This window comes from Ovis aries, chromosome X (genome assembly GCF_016772045.2).
Source record: "Ovis aries strain OAR_USU_Benz2616 breed Rambouillet chromosome X, ARS-UI_Ramb_v3.0, whole genome shotgun sequence".
Taxonomy (NCBI): domain Eukaryota; kingdom Metazoa; phylum Chordata; class Mammalia; order Artiodactyla; family Bovidae; genus Ovis; species Ovis aries.
The window spans coordinates 13373732-13380662 of NC_056080.1; the positions used below are offsets into that span (position 1 = coordinate 13373732).

At 37.2% G+C, this 6931-nt stretch overlaps 1 long non-coding RNA gene across 1 annotated transcript; it reads left to right on the forward strand.

Annotated features, from left to right (window-relative positions):
- Positions 1 to 388: 388 nt before the first annotated feature.
- On the forward strand, positions 389 to 1314 carry LOC121818167 (uncharacterized). Its single transcript, XR_006058233.2, has 2 exons — positions 389 to 496; positions 589 to 1314. It is a non-coding gene; the product is annotated as an uncharacterized LOC121818167 (long non-coding RNA).
- Positions 1315 to 6931: the final 5617 nt, after the last annotated feature.

Here is a 6931-nt window from a genome sequence, read left to right on the forward strand (position 1 = left end):
AGACCTTTGTTGGCAAAGTAATGTCTCTGCTTTTCAATATGCTATCCAGGTTGCTCATAACTTTTCTTCCAAGGAGTAAGCGTCTTTTAATTTCATGGCTGCAATCACCATCTGCAGTGATTTTGGAGCCCCAAAAAATAAAGTCTGACACTGTTTACACTGTTTCCCCATCTATTTCCCATGAAGTGATGAGACCAGATGCCATGATCTTGTTTTCTGAATGTTGAGCTTTAGGCCAACTTTTTCACTCTCCCCTTTCACTTTCATCGAGAGGCTTTTTAGTTCCTCCTTGCTTTCTGCCATAAGGGTGGTGTCATCTGCATATCTGAGTTTATCAGGGCATAAGTTCAAGAGCTGCAGCTTCCGTGGGAGCCAGAACTGAAATTGAGGAACTGCTGTCAGCTCAGAGTGGACAAAACTCAGGTTCCTAATGGACCCGGTCATAGCAGGGCCCCCACGCTTTTCTAACTCCAGGACCTCGAACAGGATGTCAGTTGTAAGTAGCGGAGAAAAATCCCCTTGTGCTTCTGATGGGAGGCAGGGGAAAGGAACCACTTTGATAGACAGCAGAGCATTCTTTCTTAACAGGGTCTACCCTCAGGTGAAACTATTTCATCAGAGCCTAAGTGACCCAGAGGAAGAGGAGTACCCAACCCCAGCCCACTCTAGCCATGCTGTCCTGTCTTATCAAAAAGGTTTGAGGGAGGGGATAGGGAGGGAGGTGGGTGGGGGGTTCAGGATGGGGGACACATTCACACCCATGGCTGATTCATGTCAATGTATGGCAAAAACCACTACAATATTGTAAAGTAATTAGTATCCAATTAAGATAAATAAATAATTTTTTTAAAGGTGCAGGCAAAAAGGATGCAGACTCTGTACATTTGCCTCATCATCTACAGCAGCTGGCGAGAACAACCTTGGTGTGGAGCTGCGGAGGTGGGGGAGATGGTCGTGGCTCCCCCAGTGGGTGGAAAGGAGAGGGGCGTGGGAAAGAGCCTGAATCAGACCCTTCCCAATCCACCTGGAGAAGTTTCTCCTCGCACTTCTCTGAACACACCCCACTTCCATCACTGGGGAGGATGGGGTGGTGCTCCTGTTGGGGACAAGTTGCATCTGGTTAACTTAAGGCTAACTTTCCATTACCCCTTCTGACACCCCTTATCACCACTTTGCTAAAGGCTTGTGGATATCAGTTCCTTTTACCCCATACACCCTGTCTGGCTATCAAGAAAAAATAACAAATGTATACTAAAGTAATTAACCTCCAATTAAAATAAATAAATGTATTTTTTAAAGGCAAAAAAAAAAAAACTCCACAATTGGAAGACACAGAGCAAGCATCGGAACAAGATACAGCAGCAATTTTGGAATTATCACCCCATTTAAAACAACTCTGATGAATATGCTAAGGTCTCACATGGACAAAAGAGCACGCAAGAATAGATGGGAAAGAAAATAGATGACCAACATAAAACAAAGAGATGGAAATCCTAAATGGAATAAAAGAAATGCTAGAAATCAAAAAACCCCATAACAGAAATGAAGAATCCCTCTGAGGGGTTTATTCATAGACTGGACACAGCTGGGAGATGCATATTGTGCTATTTAGGGGTGAGTTGTAACATGTCTGTAAGTTACTTTAAAATACTTCAGACAAAACAGATGAAGCAAATATGGGAAAATCTAGACAATGGATGTCCATTGTATTTCTATTTGAAAAACTGACATTCCTATAAATGTTTAATGAATTAAATCAAATCTGCAGATTTAGTTATATATATTAATTAAATATATGTCCAACACAGGCATACCTTGTTTTATTGCACTTTACAGATACTGTGTTTTTACAAATTGAATTCTGCACTGAGCAAGTCTATGGGCACCATTTCTCCAACAGCATTACATTTAATGTACATGGCTTTTTTAGACTTATTTCTATTGCATACTTAGTAAACTACAGTAGAGTGTTAACATCACTTTTATATGCTCTGGGGAGCCAAAAAATTCATGTGACTTGCTGTACTGAAGTGGTCTGGAAGCAAGCTCATAATCTCTCTGAGGTATGCCTGCATATAAAAAATGTATTTTAATTAAATGTATGTTATATTGATATTTAATTATATATAAATAAATAAGAATAGTGTTTACCTATATATAGGGTGATATTCTACTAAGTACTAAATGACTGCAAGAAAACTGAAGACTTTAATTAAAATAATTACCATGTTAGTAGAAGTCTAAGCAGGACCTGAATTAATAAACATGCTAATCAGTGGATAGCCCTGCTGTGCACATTCCCTTATTTGGATTTAACTGTGGCATACATGATTTATAGTAGGAGGCTTAATATTTGTATAACACTTCATTTTTATTCTTTGTTTCAAAAAGTTATTAAAATAATGAAAAGTAAGTATTCCTTCTATCTTAGGCTGCCATCAGCCCTCCCAAGATGGAAATCATCACCAACAGGACTTTTCCCCAGAAGTTTTCTATGCAGATTTGTTGTCAGATTACACACTGTGCTTTTTCACTTTTGTTTTATTTAGTTTTTAACTTTTTAGTTGAATGTTTCGCACTTCAGTTTTTAACTTTCAGTTTTGCTTTTTTCTTAGGAAAAATTTCAAGCACTCAAGTAGCAAAAGAATAGAATCACCATACGGTTCTCTTCACTAAACTCCGTGTTTCTGTCATCCATCTACAGTCAGTCTTGTCATCCATCCACTCCTTCCTTCCCACAGACTAACAGACTGTTCACCTTCACAACCCACAGATTATTATTAAGCAAATCCCAAACACCATATCACTTCGTCCAGAATATTTCATTATGCATGTCTGTAATTTAAGGGCTCTTTAAATAAAACCTCAACATCATTATCAAACCTAAAAACAATAACTATTTCACATCATCAAAATGTCCAGTGTCCAAATTTCCCCAAATGGCTCATAATTGCACTTTTAAAGTTGATTTAAGGTTTCAAATAAGGTCCACACATTGCATTTGGTTGAAATGTCTCAGTCTCAGCCAATCTAAATGCTGTTTCTAATTAATAATGCCTCATAGAGATCATTCCAATGACCTATTTTTTTTCTTGCCTGCACAGTTTACCACCGTACAGGTACCCCATAATGTATTTTATCCAGTCCCCAGTGACAGATGGTGAGGTTTCCTTTTTCAGCCTCTTACTATTAAACCATGCTACAATAAAAATACATGGCTGTGTGTGTGTTTGTGTGTTTGTGTGTGTGTATGTAAATGTATATTAAGACAAGTTCCTAGGAAAGGGATTATTGGGTTAAATGTCATGGAACTTTGCAGTCTTGACAGAAACTAATAAATTGTCTTCAAGAGAGATTGTCCCAAGTGTCTGTTTCCTCATACCACACCAAAACTGGTACCATAAAATCGTGGGCCAACCTAACAGGTGGGAAATGGTGACTGATTTGTTTTATATTCATTCTCTTAACTAGGAACAAAACTGATTATCCTTTATTTTCTATGAACTGATTAACTCTTTGTGACCTCTGACAATTTTTCTATTGGATAGTTAGTTGTTCTTACGGATTTGCATGACCAGTTTCTACATAGGGAAATTAGTTCTTTCTGATGTGTATTGCAAATATTTTTTTCTTGTTTTATTGATTGCCTTTAAATTTCTTTGTGGTATTTTCTTTGACAGGATTTTTTTTTAAATCCACATGTTCTATTTTATCAACTCCATTATGACAAAATTTCTCCTGTGTTTTCTTTATACACAGGGCATTAGAATTTCCAAAGCCTTCTGCATATGTTATCTCATTTGTAACAAAAAACAGTAGCAAGAGTTAGCTAAGTAACTCCACTCACATCTTTCATCTTTATTATGACCACTTGCCTGGTAATAACTATTAATACACCAGCTTGTGTTTCCCCCTAAATCCATCCCAGGTGTGTTCCACAAGAAAGGGACACTCTAGACAAACAACTTTTAGAAATACTAGGCACTGTTTATAATAGCCAGGACATGGAAGCAACTTAGATGTCCATCAGCAGACGAATGGATAAGAAAGCTGTGGTACATATACACAATGGAGTATTACTCAGCCGTTAAAAAGAATTCATTTGAATCAGTTCTGTTGAGATGGATGAAACTGGAGCCGATTATACAGAGTGAAGTAAGCCAGAAAGAAAAACACCAATACAGTATACTAACACATATATATGGAATTTAGGAAGATGGCAATGACGACCCTGTATGCAAGACAGGGAAAGAGACACAGATGTGTATAATGGACTTTTGGATTCAGAGGGAGAGGGAGAGGGTGGGATGATTTGGGAGAATGACATTCTAACATGTATACTATCATGTGAATTGAATCGCCAGTCTATGTCTGACGCAGGATGCAGCATGCTTGGGGCTGGTGCATGGGGATGACCCATAAAGATGTTATGGGGAGGGGAGGTGGGAGGGGGGTTCATGTTTGGGAATGCATGTAAGAATTAAAGATTTTAAAATTTAAAAAATAAAAAACTAAAATTTAAAAAAAAAGAAAGCTGTGGTACATATACACAATGGAGTATTACTCAGCCATTTAAAGAATATATTTGAATCAGTTCTAATGAGGTAGATGAAACTGGAGCCTATTATACAGAGTGAAGTAAGCCAGAAAGAAAAACACTAATACAGTATACTAATGCATATATATGGAATTTAGAAAGATGGTAATGATAACCCTGTATGCGAGACAGCAAAAGAGACACAAATGTATAGAACAGTCTTTTGGACTCTGTGGGAGAGGGAGAGGGTGGGATGATTTGGGAGAATAGCATTGAAACATGTATACTATCATATGTGAAATGAATTGCCAGTCCAGGTTCGATGCATGATACAGGATGCTCGGGGCTGGTACACCGGGATGAGCCAGAGGGATGGTACAGGGAGGGAGGTGGGAGGGGGGTTCAGGATGGGGAACACATGTACACCCGTGGCAGATTCATGTTGATGTATGGCAAAACCAATACAATTATAAAGTAATTAGCCTCCAATTAAAATAAATAAATTTATATTTAAAAAAAGAAATACTGGATAACTTCCTGGATGATCTCTAATTTCGCTTATTACTTTCACTGATGTAACTGAAAATAATGGAAAGAATTGTTGAGTAGTAGTATTCATTTTTTCAGAATATTAATAGAATTTCCAAGAGTGGTTAATTGACTAAGGCTTACAATGGAATTAGTTACGTAAAAAGTCTTCCTGAAGCAAAAGCAAAGAACGGTTTTTAATGGGAGAAGCTACAAGTCGAGTTTAGCCCCTTAATGTACAAAACTGGATAATGGAAAAGATACTGTAGTCCCTTTTGCTGGAAAAAAAAAAAAATGGTGCTAAGAAAAAAATGAAAACTTAAAAGTTAAATGAGTTGCCCAAGGTCACCCAGGGAGTTAGTGGTGAAGCCAGAATTCATACCTAAATTTCATAGTTTGGACTGCAGCCACTATTCTGTGTTCTCCCAAAAGGATAATTCAGAAATGAGAGAGGATATTAACTTGAGGCAACTACACAATGAAAATAAACTTGGGATGTTAACTGGCCCTCATTTATCTTGAAAGACAATTGTTTCTGCCTCTAATATAAACTACTTTCCCTATACAACCCATGAAGCATTCATTTATGAAAACTTGCTGCTTTTTGCATGTCCTCTTTCTCCTTCCCACAGCTGCCAAAGAGTCACGCCATGCCCTTTAAGCAATAGACAGTTGGTATCCACTTGTCCATTTGTTGAATGGACTCTTTCTGCTACTCAAAATCTCAAAGGAAATTCAGAGGCTAGTTGTCACTTATGACTCTTGATTCTACATGTGCATATATATGTAAGATGTCCACATCAGTAAAACAGTTATTTTTTCACTAGGAAGATATCAAATAATTTGATTAAGCAAAACTTTCCATCATTATATACGAAACTGAGAGAATAAGTTGAACCAAGGGAATAAAACACAGAATTTTTTAATAAGCAAAGTTAGGGCAATATAGAGAGAGAATTCTGTACTCTCTCCTAAAAGTGTATTTATCTCTGCTCATTGAAATATTATATGAAAACTATAATTACAACAACTTTTATTGAACATTCTCCATGTGCTAGGCACTGGATTAAGACATTATTTGGATTATCTCATTTCATCCTCCTAACAACTTTTTGAGTTATATACTTTCAATTTTCCCATTTCACAGATGAGAATACTAAGGCTCAGAAGGCAGGGTGAATCTAGAACTTAGAACTAGGGTTATACAATATTGATTGTCTAATTGCTCTCTGCTGCTGAGCGCTGAAATTGAGGACCCAGCTTTGTCAATATGGCCCCTGCTATCCTCCAGTCTATGATGTGACTCAGAGAAGGTTTAAAGAACAAATTTTACTTGAACTAAGTCTTAAAAATCAGGGGATAGTTAAGATTTGAATTAGCAGAGAAAACTAGGAAGGGGTAGCTGAGGGAAAAGAACTAACATGTTGGGAATGATGAACACTAATACTTGACAAGAACATTATGTATTAGCTTCAAAAATGTGACTCGCTGACTCTTTTTTAAGGATAATGACCACAGACTTTCATTTTCAGCCCTAACAGATCTAATCTGTTACCAGCGTGCCAAGATTCTAAAATCACTTTCTTCCCTGAGATGCAAATTTTAGACATGTTAAGACATGTGGTACTGTGAATGGTTAAAGGTAGAGATAATAAAATGGAAAACTGAATCCTGTTTGGAGCTTCAGTGAAAATAATGAGAGCCTCCCATAGAGTCTACTCAATACATATGGTCTAAAAGTTGAAATGAAATTAGAATGTTAATGTTCTTCATGATGCAATCAGTCTTATCAATTACAGTGACAGAAGCCTTGAGCACCTTGTGAAGAATTGCCAATAAAAATACTAAAATAAGCTTTGCACAAGA